Below are 15,478 nucleotides of genomic sequence, written 5' to 3'. Positions count from 1 at the left end.
CCTATTCAAAATGGATAGAATATGCAGAAGTGTATGGTTATACCACAAAATTGTTGTTAAAAAATTACGAGAATTATATGCTCGATATGGTTTACCTGATAAGATAGAATCTGATGGAGGTCTAGCCTTCATAAGTGATGATTTTAGAAAGTTTTGTGCTCAATCACAAACAAAACATATTATTGCTCCACCATGTCATCCCAGCTCGAATGGACAAGCTGAGAGGATGGTAGCAATTATTAAAAACTGGATTAAAAAGGCTGGAAACCATAAAGATGTGTCTCAGTTATATTACCTCAATTCTCGAAATCGAGAAGGGATAACACCTGTAGAATTATTCTTAGGTAGAAGAACTTGTTTAAAACAAAAAGGCGTTGTTAATATATTGCCCCAAGATAATATACATATAGTTTCCATGGGATAAAAGGTTTGGACCTGTTTCTTTGATAGTAAACATAAAAAATGGGGGAAAGGCCATATAGTAAAAAATCATAAATTAAGCCAAGTAACTCTGGAGAATGGGGTTATAATGGTGAGACATAATGATCACTTACGGATTCATGATTAGACACCATTTTTATTGTACGAAAATATAAAATATATATATAAAGATCATATAAACCTGAGATCTTAAAGAGGGTATTCTTAAACCCATATAATTAATTGTTAATGATATGATAATTAAATGTGAATATATTGCAGTAACAAATGTAAGTTATAAATCAAAGATATTTGATATAGTGATCATTAGACGTAAAGATCATATATATAAACCTGAAATCTTAAAGCGGGTATTCTTGTTAATGGTATGATAATTAAATGTGTATATGTTTTTTGTAAAATAACAAATTTGAGTTATAAATCAAGGAAATTTTATTAATAATATTTGAAGTTAGCACATGAGTTAAAATTTGAAGTCGACACATGAGTGTATTAATGTGAGTAAAGCCAAAACAAATAAGACTACTTAATTAATGGTTGTGAATGAATTTAGTGATAAGATAGTCATAAACAAGGGATAATCGATGGTGAAGATGTTAATTGTAAAATAACACGGATTTATTGTAGAAATGGTAAATTTGAAATAAAGGTTATTAATAAAATGAAAAGAAAATTTTTATAATCATGAAAAAAATTGATCCTTTATTGTTTAGGATATGGGGTAATAAAAAAATGTGTTATTTTTGTGAAAATGACATATGCATTATTTAAAAAGAAGGAATATAAAAACATATGTATATGTAAATAATTACAATAAAAATGTTAATTTAAAAATAAAATTTTAATAAATATTTTTAAAAAATTTTTTTTATTTTAGTAAAATTAATTTTAATAAAAAAATTTTTTCTTGTTTAAATTTTTGTGATGGAGACATAGTCTCAACTTATTAATTTTAAAACCCATTTTATCCAAATTACGATCATTCCTAAGGATGTTGGTATGAAATTGGAGACTCAAAATTCTTTAGAAGGAATGACAAGATTCAACCATGTTCCAGAAGTACGAAAAAGAAGATGTTTAAAATGTATTGCTGACGATCATTTAATTCATCAATGCCATGCCGGGGTACCATACCAACACAATAAAAAAAAGTAAAAAAAATTTTCCAAAGAAATGGTCTATGATGTTAAATCTGGAAAAGAATATTAGCTATCCAATGGAAGGAAAAAATAAAAAAACAATGATAAATAAAAAAGGTAAATTAGTCAGACCTATGAACATGCAAGATGAACGAAATGATGCTTAAAATAACAAGGCCACCGGATCAAGCTATGGAACAAGAAAATAACAATAACGATTACATTTCTCCCAAAGACCAACAAATTCAAGCTTGGGAGAACCTGACGCTTAGAGGAGACGACGAGGAACATTGAAAATTAATTGTAAAAAAAATATATAGTGAATAATATAGCCGTAAATAATTATAGATATATCCGATTTTATATTAAATTTAAAAGAAATGTCATTGGCAGAAAAAATGGGGTGACATGTCCTAGTTTTATACTATTTATTGTATAATTTGGTAACTCACTGAATCACTGGGAAATTTTTAATATTTTTTTTAAATTTATTTTTTTTAATTTATTTTTTATCATATTTTTTTAAATATTAAAAAACAAATTTTTTTTATAAAAAATAGTAAATATAAGATCGTTTGGATATTTTTGGTGTAATTTACGGTTCTAAATATTCCCACAGCTGTTCGCGTTAAAAAGAAGAAAGATGGTGAATATAAAATAGAATTTTTAACATTTTTTTTAATTTTATTTTTAACATTTTTTTTAATTTAATAAATTTATAAAATATTTATATAATAATTTAGACAATATTAAACTACTAATAGTTTAATTAATTATAAAAGTAAAACATATTAAATTTGTTAATAGTTTTAATATGATTAAAAACAAATTAAACTGATAATTTAAGTATTTGTTACTAATATAGAAATAATATTTAATTTTATATAAATATATATATAAAATAATACATATATAGAAAGAATATTTAAACATATCATAATCCTCGATATAATTATTTTATTAATATAAATGATTTCAGTTAATAATAGAATAGATAATCTTGCATCTATCGTGTTTTGTCAGGTATAAAAAAAAAGATTATTGGGAAACTGTCAGATGACAGGCATAAAGATTTAATATGACGTAATATAATATAAATTTTTATCCACTATTTTCTATTTTTATCTAAGATCGATTGCAAAAACATATAGGGGAAAATAGCTACAAAATATATTTTTTTAATAGCCCCACTGAGTATTTTTGAGAAGATATCTTAAAGCTCCCTACCTATTTTTTTATCTCCCTTTCCTCATTCAATACTGTGTGTCCGCATTAGACTTTAAATATTTTAATTATTATCTTCATATGGCCATTTATGCCACGTATCCCCTATATAATTTTTATTTTAACTAGACCTACAAAAATACGAATCGAATTGAATAATTGTATTATTCGTAAATAATGGAATTATTCGTATTCATTTAAATCGAATAATTCATTAATCGTTTTCGTACGAATAATAAAATGATTATTCGATTCAATTCGAAAATTTTATTTAACAGTAAATTAAAAAAGATAGCACATTAAATTTATTTTGTAAAATTTTGGATAAAAGACAAACAAATTTTATTAGTAAGATAATATTAAAGCATAGGTATATAGTATATTTATATATAATGTAGAAAGATCAATATAATATTCATATCATGTAGAAGACAAATATACCAACAACAAATTTTTTAAACACAAAGTTTTTGCAAAAAGTAAAATTTATGATTTCTCCATCATCAAACAAAAGAGAAATATCTGGTTCGCCCGTCATTCTTGACGGGATAGCTACTAGTTATTTATAATGGTATATGTGTTATAATTTACATATAAATAAATACTTTCTTCGTCCATCATAAAACAATTTTCGGAAGTTAATTTTGTATTATGTATTATTCGGATAAAAACAGCCGTTAACAACATTTAGAAATATAAAATTCTTCATTATTTCTAGGTAATTTTATTAAATAGAAATAATTGCAAATAATTCCTACTAATATATGATTATTTTTCGATATTTATTAATATAAATTATTTTAATCGAATAATCTCGAATAATTCGATCGAATAATAGATAAAAAATTATTCGACGAATAATATATTTTCCTATTCGAATTTTTGAATCGAATAATTGTGTTATTCGTATTCGTAAAATACGAATCGAATCAAATCGAATATCTTATAACAAATAATTCGTTTTAGGTATAATTTTAACTATTACTATTATAATTTTAGACACATCAAAAAAGACACCAACTATCGATGATTTTTTTGGAATAATATTATTGAAAATCTTTTAGACGCATTTTTTTTAAATCTAAAATTAATCAAATGAAAATTTTTGATGATTTTTCTTATATAAAAAAATATATATTAAATTTAACATTGCATTGCCCTCGAGTGCTAGGGTTGAATATTTTGGAGGCTATGTCTCCTACCCACCCCGGCCATATAGACACTGATTATAGGTACTACCAGATGATTTTTCAAAATAGATTAAGATAATCCTTAACTACGCATATATTAAAATTTATTGTGGTGTTTATGCTTATAAGTCCATGTTACTTATTTGTAATAAATTGTCATTTAAATTCTATTCTAGGGCATTATGCTTTGTCTTCTGAAGATATCCAACCAAACCATTTTAAATTTCTGAACCCTTCAGATTCAAAGCTATATTAAACTTTACATTGATAGTGAAATGTACACATATATATTTATGAAGATCTTTAACTGTGGATAACTAAATTTTGAAAAGTTAACATCATCCAGCAAATCACATTAAGAAATTATTTTTTAATAATATCTAAATCAAAAGTGTTTAATTATTTCTATTCTATGAAATTGTTAAGATTAGGTAAATTTCAATTACATATTTATTTAAATTGTAAGTCTATATTTTTTGAAAGAATCAGATTTTATAATTTTTATACCTATTATTGACCAAGACATGTGAAAAGTCTTATAATTAATTAATCGATTGTTTTAAGTTAAAAAAGTGAAATTGATTATTTGAATAAAATAATGATTATATTTAGATTCTACATTTCTTTTATAAATTATCTTCTTCCATATATTCATTTAGATAGATGATACAAAAAATATGAATAATAAAGTTTTATTTTAAAATATAATTTTCAAAAATTCTGAATTTATATGACAATAAAATTTTAAAAGCTACAAATATCCTTTAATAAAATATAATATTTAATTAGTAATAATATGACATTCAGATTCTATTTATAATGTTAATATTAATTGCCGAACTATAACATATTGAAAATAACTAGACAAAATTTTTATGGCTGTTCTACGAGATTTGAATGTTATTAACTGATATTGGTAAAGTTACAGAGCTATCAGCTGCAATGGAGATATCGATTACAACTTCTTCATCTATAAAAATTTTGTTGAAAAATAGTAAAAAAGGAGATCATCCTCTCCATCTTCTTGTGCATGATTTATCAAAGAAGGCACAATCTCTTCATTTCTTCCCATACTTAAAGAAAAATATATTAAAAAAATTTGGATTAATTATAATTTTTAATTAAAACAATTACCTTTGCCTTTAAGGTTCTGCTATTAATAAGTTGAGAATATTACTAATACTAAGTTGGGAATATTGCTAAAAAAATATATATATAAATATTAATTATGTAAAAATTTTAATTAAAATAATTACCTTTGCCTTTAAGGTTCAGAAAAATATTTATACTAAGTTGAGAATATTCTAAAAAAATATATATGTAAATATTAATTATGTAAAATATTTTAATTAAAACAATTACCTTTGCCTTTAAGGTTGAGAAAAATATTTGCTAATACTAAGTTGAGAATATTGCTAAAAAAATATATATGTAAAATATTTCTTATAATTTCTATTTCTTTATTTCTATTCAAATCACAAAATTTCCAATAGTCCATTTTCAAAGTTAAAAACATCAAATTAAATCATTTTCATCTCATAAAAGTTTTTTCATTTTTTTTTATCAAACATAAAAATTAATCACGTATAATATATTTATCAAAAGTCAAAAAATAAACAAAAAAATACCAAGTGTTTGAATATCAATTCTCGATAAAATAACTAATAAATAAAATATATTCTTTTTGATTGACATTTTATAATATATATGTACAAATATATATCCAAAACTACAACAATATGTAAATATTAATTATGTGAAATATTTTAATTAAAACAATTACCTTTGCCTCAGAAAAATATTTGCTAATACTAAGTTGAGAATATTGCTAAAAAAATGTATATGTAAATATTAATTATGTAAAAATTTTAATTAAAACAATTAGCTTAGCCTTTAAGGTTCAGAAAAATATCTGCTAATACTAAGTTGAGAATATTGCTAAAAAAATATATATGTAAATATTAATTTTGTAAAAATTTAATTAAAACAATTACCTTAGCCTTTAAGGTTCAGAAAAATATTTGCTAATACTAAGTTGAGAATATTGCTAAAAAAATATATATGTAAATATTAATTATGTAAAAATTTTAATTAAAACAATTACCTTAGCCTTTAAGGTTCAGAAAAATATTTGCTAATACTAAGTTGAGAATATTGCTAAAAAAAATATATATATGTAAATATTAATTATGTAAAAATTTTAATAAAAACTATTACCTTTGCCTTTAAGGTTCAGAAAAATATTTATACTAAGTTGAGAATATTGCTAAAAACATATATATGTAAATATTAATTATGTAAAATATTTTAATTAAAACAATATATATGTAAATATTAATTAAAACAATTACCTTCGCCTTTAAGGTTCAGAAAAATATTTGCTAATAAAGTTGAGAATATTGCTATAAAAAATTGCTAAAAAAATATATATGTAAATAATTATATTGCTATTTTACCATTTTCTAGGAAATTTTTCGAAATATTGAAGCGAAATTGTATAATGACAAAAGAAAGACAAACGGATCGGACCGATACCGTAATTTACAATAAAAACGGAGTATATTTAAAAATATAAAAAAGGGAGTATATTTAAAATTTTTAACAAACGGAGATATTTAAAAATCTTAAAAAACGGAGTATTTTATTTGTGAAAATTCTCATAATTCTTACAATTTACTATTAAACCCAAATAAAAGATAATTAATCAATTATATGAATAAACATAATATAAATACAATGATAATATAGATGTATATTGTTAAGGAAAAACAAAAATAGTTCTATATAAATTTATATCATTAAAAATTTAATTTATTTATATAGACATATTTTTAATATTACGAAAATAGGAATATTCACATATATATAAATGAAAGGAAGATTTTCTTCCATTTCTGGGAATGCTTGCCTTAAGATCCCTCCATAAACGCTCAATACGTTGAGTGTGGATTGATATATCATTAGGGTCTATAAAGTTTTTGCTATGATTGACAGAGTAATGATCATATCCATTTTAATTCGATTGTTATAACTTGGAAAAATATTTAATTTTAAGATTTATCAATATTTAATTTACCCCTTCCATTAAAAAATTTCTACTAAAATCCAGACGATCTTATTTTTTTTATAAAAAAAAAAATAATTAAAAAAAAAATAATATTAAAAAATTCCCAGTGATTCAGTGAGTTACCGAATTTTTTTTATATAATATGACTTTTGAAAATATTTTTTATGATGATTAATTTGATAATAAAATTTGTGTTTTGACTTTTGGAAAATTTATATTTTAAAAGATTAAGATAATTTTAGTAGTGTTAAGAACTTGGTATATTTCTCAAAGATAAAATTTTTAGAACATATATATATCTTTTAAATTAAATTAAATAAAGTTTATTGAAGTTTTTAAATAAGAATTTTTAAAAATATATATAATTTTTGTTGACATTAAATTTTTAAGAAAAGATATTAACTTTTTAATTTGTAATGTCAACAGATAAGATAATATTAATAGCGTAAATAAGTCAATGATACACATATGTCATATAGATCTGCTACACAGAAGTGCTGCCCAAATTTTTGTCATATAAAGACCTGTAAAGTGGTGGATGTATATGTGTATCATTGGCTTATTTAAGCTATTAATATTATCTTATCTGTTGACATTACAAATTAAAAAAGTTAATATCTTTTCTTAAAAATTTAATGTCAACAAAAATTTAGCAGATCTATATGACAAAAATTTAGGACAATTCCGTGTAACAGGTTTATATATGCCAAAATTTGGGCAGCACTTCCGCCTAATTTGATCGCTCGGTGTACTTCCTCTTTTTTTTAAAAAAAACGCGTTGCACAAATTATTCCGTATATCCAATGCTTTCCCTACTAATTAGTTTTCAACGTTCCGTATATCCAACGCTTTCCCTACTAATTAGTTTTCAACGTTATTCCCTATATCCAACGCTTTCCAAAATATTATCCCGTATATTTCGCCTTGGCCACCACTTTTATAATTTTCACACTTCCTATTCTTTAATTTTTTAAACTTTTTTTTGATTTATACTCTTTAGCTTTGTTTTATTAATTTCCAAATATAATTTCACAATTAAACTAAAATACGAAAACGTTTTATGATTTATAAACCACGAAAAAAAAAATAATTGATCATTTTTACCTTTTTTACTAAGCTTTTATATCTTTTTAATTTGCTAAATTAATATAAATTTGTTAGTAATCTCAAAAATAAAAAATATATTTTTTACGATAATGCTGACTCACTAAAATAACAATATTAATTTGATAGAATGATTTGACAAAATAACAATATTAATTTTAATAAAGACTTGACAAAATAACAATATTAAATTTGATAAAAATGACTTGCCAAATAATAAAAAAATACATATATATAACAGTTATATTTTTAATTTTAATATCATAAAAATGGTTTAAAAACAATTTATTTTTTATTAATCCTGAAAGGTTTAGTAGTCTTGTACCACGGAAATTTAAAAATCTTCAACAAAAAAACCTGAATAAATTTTGGCTAATTTTTTTTATGAAAAAAACACATATTAACCTAAATCTTTTTAAAAATCGATTAAAATATAAGTCTAAACTAATATTTATGTATAATTTTTTAAATAAACCTTTGGGTCTATGTACTAGTTAGACTTTTATAGTATAGTTTATGGCAATAATTTCTTTTTTGACAATACAGTGGCCTAGCCAGAATTTATTAAATGAATGGGGGGAGGGGGGGGGGCTTTACCTTCAAACCCAAATTTGCCCAGTGGGTATCTTTGATTATCATATTTTAGGCACTAATTTTAAATTCTATGTCAATGTCTCGTGTTTTATTAATGCATATGAGTACTTTAACTAAGTAACCAGTACAAAGGAAAAAATTATAGCAACAAGATTTTGGACAGCCTTAGACCTTGTTTATAGTAAGCGCGTATCGCTCAAGCGATGCGATAAGGATCACTTGGGATTTTTCAAAAGCAAGCAAATAATAGGTAAAATTAATAACTTCGCGATGCGAGGAAATGAATTATAAATTTTTTCCCAGTCGCATCGCTTGAGAAATACGCGCTTAATGCAAACAAGGTCTTACGATTAAAAAGCAACTAAAAGAATTTACTCTGATAATGTGTCTGAGTCCGGGTTCATTTTATTTCTAAACATCAACTACTTACTATAACGTGAATGCTTGTATTTAAAATATTGTATTTGTATTTTAATTGGAATATTTTTGAAAATATTTACTATTTATATTTCAAATACTATAAAATAAAAATTATTTTGTATTTATTACGGTTTAAGACGACTACAAATATTTTTTTAAAATTATAAACTGTGAATTTTAAATCGAAATCCACAATCTATTTATTAAAATATTTAATTTTTGACCAAAGCTAGAGAAAATATTAACATCCATCCGTTTAATTTTATTTTTATAATGAGTATTTCCAGGCGCGTACGCAGGAATTTGGTCTGGGGGGGGGGGGATAATAAATTTTTTTAAGAAATAATATTTTTAATTAAAAATACTAAGCATAAATTATTAGGATTAATAACTTTTCTAATACACAATTTTAAACTAATGTGAATTAAAATAATTATATATATTAACCGGCATTTAAATGTGAATCATAAAATATAAAGTGAATATAACCCACGATATGAATCACCTAAATGACCCAAAATTGAAATTTGAATTTTTTGAGCTTTTAAAATATATAAAGTAAAAAAAATTTAAATGTTGTAAATATAAATTAATACACAAAAAGTTTCTTAGGAATAATTGTATTTTGTATGTTTTGAGCTAATTTTTCAATTATCAATCCTTGCTTGGCGTTAAATGTCTATGAATATTCAAAAGATCCAAATCATTCAATCTACTTTCAGATGTTGTATTTCATAGGTATGTTTTTCACAGACTTGCAGGCCTGGCCCCTGAGCCGGACCGTATTTTAATTTTTTTAAATATACCCGGGCCGGGCTCGTAATTTTTTTTTTAAAAACACCCGGGCTGGGCCTGAAAATTTTTTAAGAAAAAATATCCGAGCCGAGTTGTATATTTTAAAACCAAATATTTGAAATCGCCATTATTAGCTATAAATATCAAAAATAAATATAATTTATTTTAAAAAATTCGGGCTAAGCCAGCCGGGCCGGGCCTGAAAATTTTTTTAAAAAAAACCCGGGCCGGAAAAAATTTTAAAATAAAATCTGGGCCTGGTCCTGCAAATGGTACCTCTGCAAGGCTCTGTTATTCTTCTTAAAAAGTGAATGTTCTCTCATTAGTTTACTAAAGAGCTGCTAATATATATATAACCATTTTAATAATTGGGAGTATAATCTAAAATGTGTTTGAAATAAAAAGCATCCATAGCATATTTTGGGACTGTATCAACCATAGTTAATCTTTTAATCATAGTTAATCAGCTAATAAGGCATCATAAGATATTTTAACATCTTCATGATAAAAATATAACAAATATTTATATTTTTTTTCTATCACCATATGAAAAAGGTTGGGAGAGGGGACATTTGTTTTATAATACTCTTCTACTGATCCTATATTAATGTTTTGATAATGAGCTTGCTTGCTGCAAGTCGAGGGGGACAAATATTTAACACGTATAGCTCTGCTTTTGACTCAACAATAACATATAAAATATGAAATTCTTCAACAACACTAGCTCTATTTCCTTGAGTTCTAATAAAATGCTCTCCGCTATTCTCATCTTCTTAATCAAGTCAATGTTATGTTTTTAAAAGTATTACATAAAATAGTTGTATAATTAAATAATACATTCTAATGAGAAAAAAAATTTGGAATAAGTATTGAATCCAGTAATTTTCTTGCTTCTGAGGAAATATTTCTTTCAAGCCATTGTGATATTTCAGTAATAGCATTAATAATCAGCTCTTCTAACTCCAAAATAGCTGTTACTGTGGCGGAGACTCGATCTCGTTGGACAAGCTTGCAATTTTTTTCTCCCTGTTGGACAAGGAGTTTCAGAGATAATTATTATTTTATTAGAAATTTAGATAAATATTACGCCACTAAAATTTGAAAATAATAGGTAAATTACGCCAAGGAAAACTTGAAATCGAAATTGATTGATAAAATAACTTAGTAGATGAATGTGATAAATAAAATATATATATATATATATATATATGTATAATAAATATTAACAAATATAAATTAATATTAACAATAATATTTTTGAAAAATATAATCCGGCATCTGCATTTTTTGGCTTTGGGGGGGGGGGGGGGGGGGGGGGGGGGGATTTGTCCCCCTGCCCACCCCCCGTTGCGTACGCGCCTGAGTATTTCAGAAGGTTACCCTGAAGATATAAATTTTGTTGAAGAAGATGATATAGAACAAGAAAATATTAATTCCATTTCTACTAGGACTTCTTTAATTATTATGTTTAAGCAGAGAATCTGTAACATTAACAACCTCCACATCCTCTATATGCCATTTAACAATTTTTGATGTAAGAAGAAGTTTTTAGTAAATCTCTCTCATATCCTTATTACAAAATAGATGGGTAGCATGTAGCAGAATATTTACCTTACTTACCTTTAGATGAAGCCCTCTTAACTCAGTAAGAAAAGGAAATAATGGACTAGGCAAATAATCTATACGCTCATGTTAAACAGACCCATTTCTAGGCCTATTTAGAAAAAAATTACAAACTACTGTTGTTCAAGCCACTATCGGCTTAAAAAACACTATTCATATTTACTGAAATACCTAATAGCGCCAACGCACCTCATAGCGTAATAAGGAAGGAGGAAATGTAAATAGATGCCAAGATTCAGAAGAAGAAAAATGAGCCTGTGCTTAAAAAAACAAAATGGAAAGGTTAGATTTTTAATTTATTCTTATTACGAATATTACAACTGATTTAAATAAGGTATCACTAAATTGACCAACATCTAGTGGTAAAAGCCGATTCGGGTCATTTTAAAAAATGGCCCTATCAAAGTTTTAACCAAAATTATATTATGTAAATGTGGAGATTTTGCTCATAGATGGCAGAAAGGTTTGGACATCTATTTGCCAAATGACAAGGCTTACATAATATTATTTTGAAGAAAATCTTAATAGGGTCGTTTTTAAAAATCGACCCAAATCGGCCTTTTTAAAAACAATATCTACATCACTCCAAAAGACTGTTAATAATAATGGAAGAAGATTTCCTTTAAAATTTTATACGTATTTGTTGTATAATTAATTGAAGCTGGTGAAATTTTTGCCTTCCTTAGATCAATAACTTAAAAAATGGTGAATCAAATCTATACCAAAACCGGTTTTACCAACTCGAAGAATGTTCCTGTATAGTGGCCTTGAGAAACATTACAATTGCAGAATACATGGAAGAAGAGGATCATAAAATTAATTTTTTTTCCCAATATTTTTGTATAAGCTAATTAGAAAATTAAAGATAGCCATTTTAATTTTCTAGACATAAAAAAATTAAAACCTTTATTGGCAACCAATATTACTGAAGAGGAATTAGTAATTGAAATTGATATTGTTAAAAAATTATTTGTTAAAAGTTTAGAAAATTATAAAGATTAGTTACATCAGATTTTGTCAAATTTCAATACCTATACAAAACTGCATTTCCAAATGTTTTTAGAATATTCTGTATCAGTTTAGATCATCTACATCGAGTTGTGAGTCAACTTTTCCATTAAAGAGAATTATTAAATCAGATATACGTTCGAGTAGCGATATAAGGAAAGGTAACTTGGTTATTATAGGACATGGAAAAAACATAACCGATTAATTTTGAAAATGTTTTCAAGATATTTAAAAATATATCTCAATCAAAATTATATTGTTAATGCTTTATTTTTGTTAGTTTTACACTGCTCAATCATTGACTTAATAACTGATTGTATATAGTTATAATTATTTTCTATATTACATATATTTTATAATTGAATACAAGTATTATACAAGCACAATTAAACAACATCAACGTTAATTATATAATATTTGCAAAATCATTAAATACTTATTTCTTTCCAGCTCTAAGTCAATTCTTAGCTTCCATCTAATTTTATAAACATATTTGATTATTATATATTTTTATATGTGGAATTTTTAAGATAAAATCGTATATTTCAATTTTGTGTTCAAATAACTTAAATATTCGCTCTATGGTGTTGAAAATTTTTTTTAAACTGCCCCCCCTCCATTTTTATCTGGTTCTTCCAAAGGGTGGAGTTAGAATCAGGCCTATGTTGAGGTAAACCATTTTGAAGTATAAAATTATTTAATATGAGCTGTTATGTGGAGTCATTCTTTTTATGTTAAATTGTGGAATCATTCTTTTTATGTTAAATTATGGAGTCATTCTTTTTATGTTAAATTGCGACGTCATTCTTTTTGTGATGAATATTATTTTTGATATTAAAAATTGCTATTTTTAGATCAATTATATTAGTAATCAATTTATATTTATTTTATAGTAGATATATATATAGATAAAAAAACGTAATAAAATACAGTTGCTTTTTCTCAGATTTTTTGATTATTTTTCTTGGCAAGATGTTTTGAACAAAATAAGAAGTTGAAAGAAAATTAGAAAGGGATTGATTTTTTTTAAACCCTAAAAACAATATTTAATTAAAATTTAACAATTAAATATATATTTTTTTGGAAATAAAAATTGAAATTTAAAAATAAAACTATCCTTGGTTAAAACGTAAAATGAGCAAAATATAAAGTAAATAATAAAATAAATTGTAATTATTTTAAATTTTTTTTAATATTATTCTATTTTACCTCTTCTGCTCCAAAGGTCCCTAAAAAAAAATTTAAGGCATAGATTAAATGATATTTTATATTAAAATCTTATTACATTAAACATTATCCTTTTTTATTTATTTTGAAATGTGATTTATTTGAATTTATTTATGTTGCTTTATATTATTTTTTGATATTATGTAAGTGTCTGCAATATAATTCACTATATACAATAATTATGGTCAAATTTATGTTTTATAACACTCTATTAAACTGTAGAATTAATGATATTTGCAATTATATACATAATTTATGGGATGCTGCATATAAAATATAATTGGAATATTTTCGATAAGATGTTATTTACAATTATTAGAAAAAAAATAGTTAATAATAAAAATATTATTTAAGTAACTTGCAAAAACTATTCTTCAAAGCACTTGTTAAATACTTTTTTGAAGGTTTTATGTAGGTAATCAGTATTCATATTTTAAATACTTTTTTTTAAACGCATTTGTATTTATATTCAAATACTTTTTTCGGTTTGTATTTATAGAAAAATCAAACGAATTTTTATTATTTAAATTTTTGGATCTCTTTAGAATAATGACATTGAGATTAAAGAGATAATTTAGGGTTTATGTAAAAATTATCATAAAAATTCGTATGACGGGTAAACAAAATAATCGGCATTTATGTTTGTCTATCTCGCAAATTACGATTATTATAATTCATAAAAAAATTATTTTATTTTTCTCCCAAATTTACCATCATAATGTTCCCGACATTATATTATTGCATCAGTAATATTCCAAATAATATACACTGGTAAAATTGAGATATTTAACAAATTTGAAAACATTTAGTAAAGATAGCAATATTATATTTTATTATTAAGAAAAATATTGTCATTTGAGAATATTTTTATTTTTGAAAAATAACCATCAATAATATTTTATAACTCACATATTTAAAATTTTAATTTTACCTTCTTTTAACATATAACCAAATTTGGAAAAATAATATTAAAATTGTTTGAGATATAATAAAAAAAAATAAGACATGATTTTCATTGCATACATACATTGCCCGTCCTTAATGAGTTTATATAATTTTGATTGGGATTTAGTGGATGATCTTCTTTTCAAGCTTTGATACAGTGGATTTTTTTTATCAACTCAAAAAAAATATAAAATTAAAACTACTATTTCTTAGGATGTATCCCTTCCCAAACAAGAGTGCAATAAATGGATCGTCAATTTCCAATGATGCTCGTCGTATTTGTATTATTGTACAAAAATTAGATACAATATTCAAAAAGAGTAAAAAAAGGAATGGTACTCATTATTTTCTCCTTTATCTTCAGGGCAGATGGTCTTCTAGAATTTTGTAAAAAAAAAATTAGAACTTCCTAGATTTTTAGCTCTAGCCAGAAAAATATCATGTGTCTCGCGATAAGAACTCAGTGAGTATTTTTTTTCAATCGCTGGGCTTACTTCAAATTCAAGATGATCCTCACTATACCATTCAAATTTAAACAAAATAGATTGCATTATAATAGTTTTACATTGCCGATAGTTTTGAAGTAAACTCCACCCGTCTAACTTGAGATTTGTTCAGAGAATATATCACTTTTTCTTCTCTTTTTAATATTTTGAATCATCAATAAACTTTCAACTAATTAAATTAATTTGACGCAAAAT

General features: G+C 24.3%; 1 long non-coding RNA gene across 1 annotated transcript; it reads right to left on the bottom strand.

Moving 5' to 3' along the window:
• Nucleotides 1–4,887: 4,887 nt before the first annotated feature.
• On the bottom strand, nt 4,888–5,439 carry LOC135922546 (uncharacterized). The gene is made up of 4 exons (XR_010570957.1): nt 5,357–5,439; nt 5,251–5,298; nt 5,129–5,193; nt 4,888–5,067 (listed from the first exon to the last, which is right to left on the bottom strand). It is a non-coding gene; the product is annotated as an uncharacterized LOC135922546 (long non-coding RNA).
• Nucleotides 5,440–15,478: the final 10,039 nt, after the last annotated feature.

The sequence above is a fragment of the Gordionus sp. m RMFG-2023 genome, chromosome 1 (genome assembly GCF_954871325.1).
Source record: "Gordionus sp. m RMFG-2023 chromosome 1, tfGorSpeb1-WG-v2, whole genome shotgun sequence".
NCBI classification, from domain to species: domain Eukaryota; kingdom Metazoa; phylum Nematomorpha; class Gordioida; order Chordodea; family Parachordodidae; genus Gordionus; species Gordionus sp. m RMFG-2023.
The sequence above is the reverse complement of the archived record's forward strand: the minus strand, read 5'-3'. Positions and strand labels throughout refer to the sequence as shown.